The sequence below is a fragment of the Malurus melanocephalus genome, unplaced genomic scaffold, assembly GCF_030028575.1.
Source record: "Malurus melanocephalus ecotype Western Australia unplaced genomic scaffold, MMel_1.1 scaffold_167, whole genome shotgun sequence".
In the NCBI taxonomy this organism is placed as follows: Eukaryota; Metazoa; Chordata; class Aves; order Passeriformes; family Maluridae; genus Malurus; species Malurus melanocephalus.
Genome location: NW_026623399.1, coordinates 746,694 through 760,872, shown reverse-complemented (window position 1 = coordinate 760,872; position 14,179 = coordinate 746,694). Strand labels below are relative to the sequence as shown.

Sequence of the window (14,179 nt, the reverse complement as noted above, 5' to 3'; positions counted from 1 at the left end):
CCCTATTTTCTTACTCAGAAATGAAATTCAAAGGCTAATTCCTCCTTCACTTGTAAGATGGCAATAGGAAAATTGTGCCAGTTGTTCTCTTTGACACAGAAAGCTGTAGGGATTATGTTTCTCCATTGAAACCCTTTTTTTTTTTTTTGCAGATATTCCCTTTCGCTTGGCAGTGGATGATGCTGAGGATGTTCAGCATCCCCAACATCTGTACTAAAGGTGTTGTGGCATCTTTCAGAGATGTCCTCTACAGCACAGCCCTGCTATGAGAGACTTTCTGTGTGACAGGGTTCCTTAGGAGATTGAAGGTTGGGGGGAAAAAAAGAACATGATGAAAAAAAATAAACATTGAGATGAAAAATGAACTTATGCCGATATGGCACTGCCTATGCTAGATAATTTTCTAGTAAAAAATACTAATTATTTGAAATTAGCTGTGCTGCTTCTGTGAATGCCCCTTTGGAGTCCCCAGGCCCCTGTGGTGTTGCTGTTGTGCTTTTCAACCTCCTTTGTTCCTGTATCCTGCATGATGATTCTATAAAGGAATGGGAGCGGGATGTTTTCTGGGGAGTACCTGAGCTTGGGTTTGGCACAGCTCTTACACCTCTCTTTCCTTTTGTCTTGATGCAGAGGAGAAATACAGTGATTATATCAAGAGTTTACAGGAAAAAACAAGCAAACAGGGAAGSTTAATAGATTTATTGTATTCTCCACCATTTTGGGAGCATGGTCTTGGTGCCATTTACCTTCCTATTACYCTGTGGTGTTCAGGAAGACAAGAATTACTGTGAACATTTTCAGTACCTCTGTTTGGTGATATTTGCTCTTTAGCTTCCAAACAGAACTTGGTTGTCCAGTTCTTCTTACTTCCAGCCTTCCATGTGTTCCCCAGTAATCATTAAAAGGTTTGTGATCTCACAATGTTCCTACTMACCAGGGATTAGTAGAAAGTATCTACCTGAATCTMAGWTTCTCTCATTTCTTCTTWMCATGGATAAAAATAATTTCTCTGTGATACTTTCAGAATCCCTTGTTGCATAAATTAAAGAAGTTGAAAGGTTAAAATTGACTTGGTGCCAAGTTATTGCATTAGACAGCAGATTCCATTTACTTATTTATCTGTTATTTTTATGTTTTTAAACATTTTGGCATGATTTCCATATTGTGATTCTTGCATGCTGCACATTCAGACTGTCAGCCTTTGATTCCCCCCAAGGAGATGTAAGAAGAGGTCTCATTTCWGAGTTGGAAGTTTTTTATCTTATTGTTTTTTTGTAAAAGACTAGGGGAAAGTTTAGGAAGGATTTTTAAGTTTGATTGACAAAGTGAATTCCTAAAAGTGATACATCAGTGCAGGACTCAATAAGCCAGGACACATGCTACTAACAGAGAAGAAATGGTTTTATTTATTATTCACCAATCTCCAGGGTTTCTATGCCAGTCAGAGTTGGCTTACTTCCCATATATATTATTAAATGTTTTACAGTTCAGCATGCATACAAAAAGGAGTAAATGATGGGATACATACAGTTTAACCTACATACGGAATAACTTAAAATTCAACCATTTAAAGGTTTATCACAGGGTATTGATTACACAAACCAATAAGGMATACATAGATTGGGAAATAGTATAGCAAATATGAATCTGTGGTCAACATTTGACCAACTTTCCCTAGGTTCCTCCATTTCTAACCTCTTTATTTATTTTATTTTTAATGCAGAATTAATAGTGTAACCAAGCTAGGCAGAAGGTACTGTAGGCGTTTGTTAGGAGAATTATTTAAGCGAGGTCAGTGAAGAGSTATAGGTGAACCAACCCCAAAGATAGTAAGGATATGCCTTGGTTCCTTGTGGAAAATCAGAATAATAGAATGTGAAACTGAAGGTAGTGATTCATTTTAGTAATTTCATTTATTTCTCTGCTGGAATGCAGTTTGGAGGTTGTTTGCAGGTTGTCCTGGGTAATCCACCCTCCACTCAAATAATACCATTGCTTTGTCACCTGTAGTTTGCACCATCCAGTGGGATTTAGGGTCATCTGGAGTGATTTGTGSGTAACCTGCTCAGTGCCTGGCCTCTGTGGATGCAGGGACAGTAACAKTGATGGGATTTTTTGGTATCTATTAGGTCAGGACAACTTAAATTCAGTATAAACTAAGTAAATGCTAGCAACAATTTGCTTGTGGTCTGGGAAAAGAGCCCCACACCATTGTTTCACCTTTTAGATGGTTTCTGCTTCCTGGATGTTATGAGAAAAATAGAGAAAATTTACCTCTGCAAGTCAATATTATAAATTTAATTTATTTATGTATTTATTATTTTACATTTTGTATGTTCTTTATTGTGGACACCTTTCTATGTTGCAAAGCAAGGGAAGAAAATCTACTGAGATTTTAAATCRAAAATGTTTTAATTTGTAACTGAATCTGTCACTAAAAGCTAGTTTTTGCTAGGCCACTGAGTGGTAGCATTCTTTAAAAACTTTGAGTCAAAACCAGGGTTATGAATAGAAGGGGATACTGAGGAAAAAGTGATTAATTGATTGATATGGGTGATAGTAATGATCACCTCCTCTTTCTTTAGATTCTGATTGGCACAAAATGGCATACTTCAGTTAAATAAGTGAAGTGATCCAAAAGCTATATGAAGCACATTTACTCTTGTTTTACATACATGATCCCAGCCTAGCAGCTACTCACAGTTTCAACAGGAAATATCTTAGGAGACCTGTTGATTTAATTGGTATTACCTTTGGCTGAAAATATGTTTGTTGCTAAATCTTTGTTAGATTCTTTAGGATCTGTAGCCTGTAATTGAATCAAAAAACTTTATTTTGTATTGTTGTTTTGGACAATCAAAATAAATGTAAAGTTTATAGCAAGGTTAGTAGACCTTGGYTTTAATCAGAGTCCCAAGGGGCAGGAAATACATGAAGTACAAGGCTTTTTCATACCCAGATAAGATCCTTCCCATTTCTTTCTCAATTACATTGCCCTTACAAGATAGGCCCTTAAAATGTCCTCTTTTTAATTTCCTTCTCTGAGTCTTTTAATTAAATTAGACAATCCTGTGCATTAGGCTAGAAAGAAGTTGTGAATACCTGGAGCTTTGCAGTAAGAAGGAGGTAAACATGAAAAGTCATGCAATTAGCGTTGAAGAAACTTCATCTGTGTGATTCGTCCACGAATAAGATTATTAAGAAACAATACTAATAYAGCCATGAGTGAAGGTACTATTATTGCTATTTAAACAATTTATTTACAGGTTAATTTGTTCTGGAATGTTTTGTGGTAACTCTGAATTGCAGCAGCACGTCTTTTTAATTTTCTTTGATCCATCCTCTTGATATCTGCTCCTTTAGCAACGTTGTGGAAATGTCTGTTCACTGAGACAAGATTTGATGTAGGTTATTGATTTTTATTTGTATATTTGTATATACATTTAAAGCGCTTTTCTCCAAATCTCAGAGATTTGGAATGGAATCCGGTAGCTTATCCAAACAAGAATATCATATGCAGAAATGAAACATGAGATTCCATCTAAGTTCCTATAACTTTTTAGCTTCTTGGCTTCAAACACAAATCCTGTTTGATAAGGGTACAACTGGAATGTGACGATGACCCAACCTGAATTAGAAATCTGATACAAGATAAATGTCTGGGGCAATTAATAAGGTTTGTCTTAAACAGAGCTTTCTAAGGACTGGTACTTCTCTGCAGTCACTTTTCCTTGCTAACCCAGCAATAGATGAGTATCCAGTCATATCTTCATCTCATTTGAGAAATGAATGCTGAATCCACTTGCAGTCAAGTGGATTAATATAATCACTGGCATCATCAGACTACTTTACTTAATTCACCAACATCAACTTGCTGTTGCTGAAGCTGAGTGGTGACTCTAATTGCTGCTCCTAGATGTTCCGAGAAAAGCCTTAAAATAAGGTGAAAATAATTATTTTTATTGTTTGCTCTTTACTGTGTATCCCAGTTGCTACAGTGATATGCTGAAACTCACAGCAGTCACATTACCTTGTGAATAGAAGATGAAGATTTAGATTTGGCAAGTTGGCTCAAAAATAGTGTGTATTCAAGGGAAAGAATCATTATATTTGTATAATGAGGGAAGGCAGAAAGCTGTATCCAGTGCTTCTTCATGATTCCTGCTGCCATGAGTGCAGTAGCTGTGGTCTGTCTGTGCACAGGTCCTGCTTTGGTCTGTAGCATAATACAATACCACATGACTTTGTCATGCTCACGTTATGAAAGGGGGTGTGTTTTACACCTGTTTTTTGCCCAGGTGACCCAGATCAGACCCAGACTCAGATCAAGAAAAGTTTACACATCTGCCTCATTGACTGTGTGTGCTCTTGTCTGAGGGTTTCCCTAGAACATCTCAGTAAAACCCCCTGACTTCACAACCTGTGTAGGTGAGCAGCTCTAACCACTCTCCTCCAGACTAGGAGAAAAAAGTCCCTAACCATSGGAAGAAAAGGCAGCCAATGTTTATTGTGACATTGCTGTGATTTTATAGCCTTCCTTTAGTCTGCTACAGAAGAAGAAAATGAGTGTAGAACACTTTAAGGGTCCATAATTATGTGTCCTGTGGAGGCTTTGTGTTATGCAAGCTGCAAAGGTGGGAAGAAACTTTGCATAACTTGATGCATTCCATACAGAACTAATCAATTCACTCAGATGTATACAGAATCTACAAAAGCACCATAAATAAGGATTCGCAAAGGAAATGATGTATTGATTTTAATCAAAGGACTTTTCTTCTGTGATATAAAAATGCRGTTTGGTATCTGTTCATAGTGAATATTGTCTTTTACCAAAAAATACTTTGTGATTATTATAGTCAGTTATCTCATTAATGATTCCTACCTAAGCCTGCGTGCATCCTTCAGGCAACCTGAAAAGAAATATAWAWAAAAAAAAAWTGGGTGTCTATATCAGTATTCCCAGAAAAGCATTTCTCTTRTAACATAAAACAAAGGGGTGTAAGCTCTTCAATATGTTAAAAAGTTTCAAGGCCCTTTCATTCCTAGTTATGAAGAACAAAAGAATAGATGATGCCATGCCAAGGGGAAAGGACGAGTGGAGACCAGTAACGCAAAAGACAGAGTTTGTTTGCAGAYTTGAGCTGAAAAAATGGTTATGAAACCCTAACTCACGATGCATAAAGAAACCAGCATGACCTAGAAATAAGAGCTATCACAGAGCTATGACACTTAGGTGTTGCTTAAACTGTAAGACACAATATGGCTGGGAGGTCCATATGTGGTATGAGTAGAGGAGCACAAGATACACCCAGGAGCTGCCCTCTGCTTTGAACAGAGCTTGAACATGTGGCAGAAGGCCTATTATTGCTAAAATAAATGACATTTATGTTTAAGGATTTTTTTTTCAGTGTAGCTTTTAACTCAGCATTATGGACAGTATTGTTGCAAAAATACAGGGCTTAATTCCCTCTGGGACTTCATTGTCATTTAATGTGGAGGTATTTGTAATCAAATTCTCATAATTAAGGAAATAAAGGTAATAAAGGAAATAAAGGTATTGCTCACTGGACACCATTTTGAGGTCCTCATGAGCAAAAGGGTCTTGGGAGGTGATCAGGACAACACAGGGAAAATGTGGCATAGCTGCAGTGTTCTGTGAGGTGGGGATCACACCCTTATTCTTTATTTCACTGGCACTGTRGGTGTCTTGTTCATAAACCCCCCTGGTGATGGCTCCCTAACTTTAATGCACTTTTCCACAGAATAAGGATAAATTCACTAGTAAAACAAACTAGTAAAACAAGAGTCTTCTGCTCTGAGTGTACCTGGAACTCAAAGCTATTGCAGAAACAATAATGTCTCCTCTCATTATAGCAGTAGCTTAASAGAAGTCTGAATGCATTTTCTTCCTCCCCCCTGCATTTCTTTGTCTTTATTTCACTCGCCAGTTACTGGGGGTATTTGTCCTAAACCTGATTTTTCTACATGTAGTTTCTCATCTGGCTCCCATTCTTACACTACTCAGTGGTTACTTGTGTGGCAAACGAGCAAAAAAACTTGGCAGTTGTTTCTGGGGTTAATGTGGAAAAATAAATCTCACGTAATGCCAGTGTGGATTTACTTCTCATTCTTAATGGCACCAGCAGATGTTTGAGGAATCCTAGACTTCCTGAGCGCCTCCATCGCACAGCTGGCACCTCTTGGTGAGGTCCTGGTGGTGGGGGATGAGTGTGTTGTGTCCTTACACTTTGATTTACGCACACTTCTGCCTCTGGATGGGGATCGTTCTCACCCTTCTCACTCAGCCTCCACTACGTCCCACCGTATCAGGTTCAGTGCTTTTGCCATTTCTTCTTCTGCCCTCTCATGCCAGCACCTTGAGAGGGTTTTGATTTCAGCCAGGCTCCAGCACCTCTCTCTGTTGGGAAGGTTTCCTCAAATATCAGGTATCTCTGACGTATTCAGCAATTTCAGTGTGTGTGCCAAAGCTCTTGAGATGCAGCTTCCATGATAAATAATATTGTGTGGATTACTCACTTTCTGTTCTGTAGTGCTGGGAACCACCTCTCTTGACACTGGCAACCCAAACCACATCCTCAGTCATAACAGATATTGCTGAATATAAAATAATTATTCACAAAACCTGTGACATGCTACAGTCAACTCGGACAGTCAATGCATGTTGCTGTGTGAATGAAAGGGCAGGAGGAACAAATATGTCATGAACTAGCCCAGCACAAATTCCCTGTGGTTTCTGCTGGGACATAGAGACAAATCCATGAATCTTTGAGATACTTTGATTTTTGTGCTTAGTCCTTTCTGTCATGATACTCAAGATTAAAATCCTCTYGGTACTTTACTTTTTCTTCATGAGGAAATCACTCTACTAGTATCTGTTTTAGATGCTGACTGCTTTAGACACTGGTAGGTTGTTTGTGTTTGGGGCTTTTTTTTAGGTGGAGCCCTTAGTGGCACTAAATTTAACAACTAACAACAGCATGTGCCTCACACTTGATAGTTCAGGCTATGGTGACAGCTTTTAGCAATTTGGAAAATCCCACAGGACCCAGAGTGGCACTGGCTGCTGTCTTCTTTGTTTGCATTTACTTTTCTGCTTTGTCGATTTGTTCTGTGGCTGCAAGAGTAAATCAAGAGATCCAGATTTACCCAAAATAAAGTAGTCATATCTCCCTCCTGTTCTTTAAAATAACCTCCCCAGCAATAATTCTGTTAACTGATGATAATCTTTGGGGTAAAAAAAAAAAAAAAAAAAAGTGTGTGGAAGTCTAAATTGAGAAGGCAAGGGAGGATGATACAGATATTCAGCACTGCTTGGAAGAAATTACTATTGTAACACATTCACTCAGGGTTATTTTTCCTCTTCTTTTAACTTACAGTGCTCAAGGCACCCTCCAAGGGCCTTGAGAGGGTGTTGTGATGCTCTTCTCACACATGCTCTTCAGCAGCTCTTTTACTACAATCAATCATTGAAAAATATTTTTTTGTGATTCAGTCTAATGCTTGGAGGGAGCTGAAGAGATAGAAAAGGCTATTGGCACTTGAAAATATTAAATGGAATACCCATGTGGGAAAGCTCAAAATGTAATGGATAGGCATGGATGGTTTGGTTTTGTTTTTTTTTTTTTTTTTTTGTATTTCTCCAAATACACTAGCAGAGAAAACATGATGTCAGGAAGCTGCAAGAAACTTTTCCCTTTCTCTACATTTTTCTGTTATCTGCTGTCATCAGGATTTGTAAATAAAGGTAAAACCAATTAAACATTATAGACCAAAACATGTGCATCTTGGCCCCTCCTGGCCAGGGTAAGGTGTGCACTGAAAGTCTAAAAAAGAAATATGGGAGAATTTTTCTGAAGCTTTGATTGAGGTGAAGAAATCTTTTTCTGACCTAAAAAAACTCATTGCAAATTGCAAAGCCCTTCTGATTGCCCATTATCTTAACTCTCTGCAGACAGAATTTATCCTCTGCAAAGCTGAATTTGAAGTTTTATGTTAAAAATTAAATATGTGTTTATATGGAGATTTAATGTGTTGACTTAACCCTTCAGCTTTTGCAGTTTTTCCCTTGGTGTTTGGATTGTTATTCAGAATATGGCGTCTCCTGTTGCTTCTTCCTGCAAGACATCACACCTCTATTAGGGGATGCTGAGGAAACCTTTCCTCTATCAGTGTAGGGAAGAGAGGTGTTTTTAACCTGTTCATGGGCTGTTTGAGTTCTTATGGGCTCTTCTTTCTCTCTGTGCTGCTGCCTTTGCCCTTTAAATTCAGTGATAACACAGGCTGCAGGAGGTTCCAACTTGAAATAAGCTATTTGATGCTGCTAACTAGGGACATGAGGGGAGCTGGAGCTGGTGGGGGGAGTCAAGCACAAAGTGTTGGTTCATCTCCAGCAAGTGGGAGACTGTACAAGGAGGATATCTAGGACTAGAACACCCTGGGCTGGATGCCTGGGGTGACAGCTTCCAAGCAGAGGGAGCTGCCAAATGTAGGAGGTGAGGATGTTATGTGCATAATCTCTTCTCTTCCTTAGCAGCTATGCACTTTCCTGCCCTAAAGCTGGAAGAATTGGTTTTCCTTTCTGCTGCAAGCAGACCTTTTCGAGTAGATAAATCTACTAGAACTTAAAAAAAGGGGGRAAAAAAAGAAAAAAGAAACAGAGGGGRAAAAAAAAAGCAACCAACAAACACATGCAAATGGACTAAGTTAGAATTGCATATCCCATCTGCTTCGTTCATTTTTAGAATAAGGTTTTCATACCTTGTACTTCTCTTTTTTCATTAGTTGAAATAGCACTGCATTGTTGGCCACCTCAGTACCAGAGACAATCTAAATAACTATCCTGAGCATATGGAAAGTAAAATTTAAGGAAACAAACCTGGTTCTGCCAGAAATATCTTTTGTCTGTCTAAGGAACAGAAGAACTCCTAACCTGCTTTTGCAATATAGGGAATGGTTTAAAATTTGTTGGGCATTATGTTGTAATGTGGTATCACTGCAGGTCTAGGAGCCCTGTGACCACCAGTGGACATGGTAGCACTGTTGTGATCTAATATGGCTCAGTTCTGTGCCACAGCCTCATGGAAAACCCTGAGGGAGCAGCTGTAGGAAACAATTAGTAATTATTTAACCGGAGGATGAACACGCTTATTGCAAATGACCTGGGAGTCCCAGTTGATGGGGTTTAAATATGAGCTCATGGTGTGCTCGTGCTGAGAAATCAGAGAGTTGTGAGCTGGGTGAGGGGGAGAGTGGGGTGTTGTGATCCCACCTGGGTGTGCTCCCCAGGCTGGGTGGGGCTCGGAGAAATGGGAGAAGATCAAGTCATGGCAGTTGCCACAAACTGCACATTGAGAGGCTCAGAGTGGACACCAGAAAAAATATTTTATTAAAAGTATAGTGTAACACCAGAATAGGGTCCTGAGGGGACTGAAAAGGCTCCACTCTTGGGAATTTTCATGACTTGGCCACACAAAACCACAGGTGACCTGATCTAGCATGGCTATAGTTCTGCTTTGTGTGGGAGATTGGAAAAGACCACTTTTGGTGTTCCCTTCTGAGTAACAGCATTTCTGACGTTTTCTGATGATATCTGTAAGGGCTGAGATGYGTTTTTCTGATATATAAGGAAAATATATTTCTGGTTAATGCACTTTATAGTTATCAGGTATCCTGCATACCCTTACGGTAACATTTAATTGGGAGTTTCTTCTCGTTTTGTCCTGAAACATGGTTGAAGAAAGGGACAAAAGTAACCAGTTATTAATTCATACCAATAAATGAATATTTGAATCACTGGGATACAATTTCGTTAATCAATGTTCTGGAAATAGAACAAATTTACCATTTTTCAGATTGTGTTGATCACTGCTCGATGTAACAATTTAAATTTTTGCAGACCATCGATCATATTTTAATGTTCTACAGTTTCTATGTATTGTTTTGGATAAAAGAATATTTTTCCTGACGTCCCTTAAGAAATATAGCTGTCAYTTCAAAAGATCAGTTCTTAATTTTTTTGCTAAGAATGTAAACTGCATCCTTATTGAGTAAAGTCTGGTGAMAGGATTGAGAAAAGGAACAAAAGACATCAACTGTGGGAATGGTTGTCCTCTGTACTCTACTCCAGTCTGGTGGATCAAGTCAAAGCATCTTTTAGCCAAATAAAATATGCACCACTGAACACAAGGAGGATGAATTCTTTGTATGATCTAGGTATACCCTGGGAAGAGTAAGAGCAGATTACAGATTGGGATTTAGATTAYGAATTTAAGCAGCAGACATCAAACAGTTTAGTGAATTTTCTTACATAAAGGCAATCAAGTCTCTTAATGAACTTATCAGTAATCAAAATACRTCTTTGGAGTTTTGAACAAGTGTACATATACTTTCTAGAGCATATTTTTTCAAGCAAGGGCTTGAAATGTCTGATTACTACAAATTATCCATATGTATGTAGGATTTGTGTCAGTACTTCTTATGCCACTAGAGAATGGATTTCCATTGAGTTTTCCCCTGTGGAAATCATAAGTCTGAACACCAGTATTATTTTTATTTTGAGATAAAATTAACTTTGTGCTTGTATGATAGCTTCAAAACTATGGTGTGCTCAAACATCAGTAGCAGACCTGACAAACACCCTATTGTTCTTGTAATTGGGACAGCCAGAGCCAATTAATACAGCAGGCTGACTCAACTAATCAAAGGAAACTGTTTTGGCTTGGGGAGTATAAAGGTCCTTATGCAAATATTGATTTACATATCTATATCTATATCTTATATACATGCAGAGATTTTCACTCAGTATCTCTATTAATAATAASAACATTTCTGTGAGGAGAAAAAAATTAATTGGTGGAATTTGGAGGCCCTGCATCTATCTTGACAGCTTAACATGGTTGTAGTGCTTTGAACTGCCTAAGTGTGCACTTTCCATCTGCTCGTTCATCARGACCCTTTGAAGTTGCTGTTAAACCCAAATCTTGTTCATAGGCCAGTTTATGCCTTTGCATGAAAATAAATGGTTTCCTTAAAACACACATGTTGGAATTCACGCTATTGGTGAGGAGATGAACTTTTTAAAAATACTCAAGTCTTTTTTTAAAATTGGAGCCACTGAGCTCCCAGTATGTATGTAGGTAGTGGCACATCAGTGTGTTATCACATATTCAAAGCCAAGGAAGGTGGAATTCATTGAACTAATTTCTTTTTCATATGAAAGGTTTCAAATAGTTTCATTTATTTTTTTTCTCTATAAAATGCTGCATTAATACAAGACACAGAAATTTATATGAGATGACACTTGGAAAAAAGAATCTGAAATTTACCACTCTTTTTCCCCCATGTCACGGATAGGATGTAGTAGAGTGAAAGGAAWCACAATCTCCTGAACTTTTCATACATGAAGAGCAATATTTGTACTTGATGCAGTTAAGCTCAAGGAAACAAGAGCTGCCACTGAATCTGTGATTATCTCTCAGGTTTTCTGGTTTTCAGTCAGGTAAACCAAGGAGAATAATGTTGGGGAATCGCTTTTCTTCATTGACTGTGGTWAATCCAGCTGAGCAACTGTCATGAATATCCGTGCGAATTATGGCTTTAATTCYGTGTGTATCTCAAGGAGACCAGTTGTCTTCTGTTAGCCTGTGCATTGTCATATGTCCAGTGCCTGAAAGGAAAATGAAATTTTCCTGGTTCAGATATCCACAGTAACCAAGATTCCAAGAAATTCACTAGATTTAGTTGCCGGAAGGGGATTCACATTGGAAAAGTACCAAGAGAAAGCAAAGGGAAAGCGAATTTCCTAAGGTGGCAATGTTTGATAATTTTTCTATCTTTCTTTCTCTGATTTTAAGTCTATTTTCTCKATAGTTTAAGAATTGCTATTAAAATAGTCTTTTAAAAGTCTTCCAATTAAAAGTCATCTTCTTTTCAGGTCAATGAAACAATGACCTGTTTTCCATTGGAAAAGTGTCAATATTGTGAAATTACTTATGTCTTAATAGAGAGTCTAAGGTGACAAATCAACCTTTTGAGGCCAAAGTTGATTCTCTAGGTCAGAATTTAGGTCTATTCATAAAGCATTGAAGGTGAAACTTGTCTTGCCTTTGTATTTTCTATGATTGTTTGGTGAATAAATGGAAGATGTTAGGTTGAAATTTTTACACTTTAGCATCTTTCCAAAAAGGCATTTTAATTTTTTTTTTCAACTTCAGTAAAACACTATCCATTTCCTCTTTACTTCTTCAAAGATGGAAGTGTGGTGCCTGCCTTTCCAAAAAATCATGATGCCGTGTCTGTTTTCCTCCTTCCAAWTTTTCTCCGCAAATCCTGCTGAATGCACCGCTCGAGCTTCTGCTTAATTGTTCTTTTTAGACAAGCACATTTGACTGTATCCAAGTGCATTACTAACAAGCCACAGGTCTGCACCAGATGGGCAGGTGAAAAAGTGATTATGAGGTGTGTGATGATGGTTCTGTATCCATAATACATTCATCCCAAGGTTCACTGGCGCATCTGTTATGTATGTTGTTTTTCTTTTTTACTAGTACCCTTAGAGATATTTAAGCAGGTGATTCYCCACAACTAAAAGACGATAAAAGAGAAAAAAAGTGAACAAGGGGTCTTTAAGGTGGCACCGCCAAGGCAGCGAGACAGGCATATTGCTGCTATAATGCCCCTCAGCAGCTCATATAAGATTCGGATGAATATAACAGTGTAATCATTTTCATTAGCAGGTTTTGGATTGATACTTGCTTGCATATTAATGCTGATTACYGAGTCTTGAATTTATCAGGGTGTAGCTGAATGAGCTGGTGCCGTACTGAGAAAGAAACGGGGTGGGGAAGCACGACCTTGCCTTCTCTCTAGTTTACAAAAAGACTCGGAGGGCTGGCAAGCCCAAACCCGATCCAGGTGTTTGAATTCCCCAAATATTCATCTGTGCCTAAACTTTCAAATGGCATGTGTCTGGAGAGGGCATTTTAATGCGATGCTTCACTCCTCAAAGCAGACGTAGCTCAAGTTTTTAAAGAGGAAAAAAAATATATTGATTTTGAAGGTGTTTTTAATTAAGTCATTGCTGATAAATAGCTTCATGTAAAGCTTTTTTTTTTTTTTTTTACCATCAGTTATTAATTTGTTTTTATAAAACAACTTCGCATAAGCTTTAGTGGTGCCTTTGTTTAGTACCAATTACAAAAAGGATTTCATGCAATTGAGATGTTTTCATTTAAAAACATGGAGATTACACATGCAAATGCCTTGCTGRAAATGGGGAAAAGCAGTAAGGTATCCTTGGTTAACTTTTTAGTTATTTAAAAGTAGCTTGTTGGAGATTGAATATTTCTATGTTTCACTAGAGCTTTTAAATATAAAAGAGATATGAGACTATATCTGACACCATCAGGCATATTATATTAAAATTTATGAACAACTTCATCAAAAACCACTTTCCTTCTCCTGCATAGAGACAGATTTGTTCTGACATAAACGTTACATGGCTGGTTGCAGCCTCAGATTAATGCGAAGACCCTGGCGATTCCTTTTAGACGTTATTTTATGAAATAATACCTGTCAGCTGCTGCCTGATCCCAGAAAAGGGGGCAGGTTTTCCAGGTCATCCTGCCATCTGTCAGCTAAAGCTCATCTGTCCCTCCACATTACCACCTGATCTGTGCTAACAGGCCTCACAGGGAGCCCCGCTTCATTGGCCCGGTGGGAGCCCGGCAAAGAGACTGCGCGAGGACATCACCTGTGATTCCCAGATTTAATTATCACTGAAGTGATGAAGATGTGCACACAGATTGAAATGCTTTTGAATAAATGCATGGCTCCGATAGGAGGGTTTTGCCCTTTTTTCTTTTTCTATTTTCCTTTCTTTTCCATTTTTTCCTGTCTTTTTCCTTTTCCCCTTTCTTTCTTCCTTTTATTCTCCTTTTTTACTTCTCTCCTTTCCCCCTTTTTTYCYWWTYYTYCCSKTTYYYTTTTTYMWTTTTYCYTYYTYCMWTTTYCYTTYCCYTTTTYCYTTTTTTCCTTTYTCATATTTCCTTTTCCCTTCTATTTTCTCCTTTCCTTTCCTTTCCTTTCCTTTCCTTTCCTTTCCTTTCCTTTCCTTTCCTTTCCTTTCCTTTCCTTTCCTTTCCTTTCCTTTCCTTTCCTT

General features: G+C 38.1%; 1 protein-coding gene across 1 annotated transcript in view; it reads left to right on the top strand.

The window, feature by feature from the left end:
• The window catches only part of ARHGAP15 (Rho GTPase activating protein 15), a 320,980-nt gene that overhangs the window by 124,366 nt on the left and 182,435 nt on the right, over positions 1-14,179 (top strand). The window lies entirely within an intron of this gene.